The sequence below is a fragment of the Galeopterus variegatus genome, unplaced genomic scaffold, assembly GCF_000696425.1.
Source record: "Galeopterus variegatus unplaced genomic scaffold, G_variegatus-3.0.2 Scaffold30, whole genome shotgun sequence".
In the NCBI taxonomy this organism is placed as follows: Eukaryota; Metazoa; Chordata; class Mammalia; order Dermoptera; family Cynocephalidae; genus Galeopterus; species Galeopterus variegatus.
The window spans coordinates 481,237-481,770 of record NW_007726141.1 but is presented as its reverse complement, the minus strand read 5'-3'; positions in this window follow the sequence as shown (position 1 = coordinate 481,770).

Genomic DNA, 534 nt, shown 5'->3' with positions numbered 1-534 from the left:
AAAAAAAAAAAAAAAAAAAAAAAAAAAAAGAAAAAAAAAAAATCAAAAATATGTACGCACCCAATGTTGGAGCGGCCAGATTTATAAAACAAACTCTATTAGACCTAAAGCAGGAAATAGACACTAATACCATAATAGCAGGGGACCTGAACACCCCACTGTCAATACTGGACAGATCATCTAGGCAAAGAATCAACAGAGAAACACAAGATCTTAACAATACTCTAGGCCAATTGGACTTGGCAGATATCTACAGAACATTCCATCCAACAACCTCAGAATATTCATTCTTCTCATCAGCACATGAATCATTCTCCAGTATAAATCACATATTAGGACACAAAACAAGTCTTAACAAATTCAAAATAATTGGAATTATCCCATGTATTTTCTCAGACCACAATGGTTTAAAACTAGAAATCAAACACAACGAAACTTTCGAAACTATACAAACACATGGAAATTAAACTGCATTCTACTTAGTGACATATGGGTACAAGGAGAAATCAAACAGGAAATCAAAAAAAATTATTG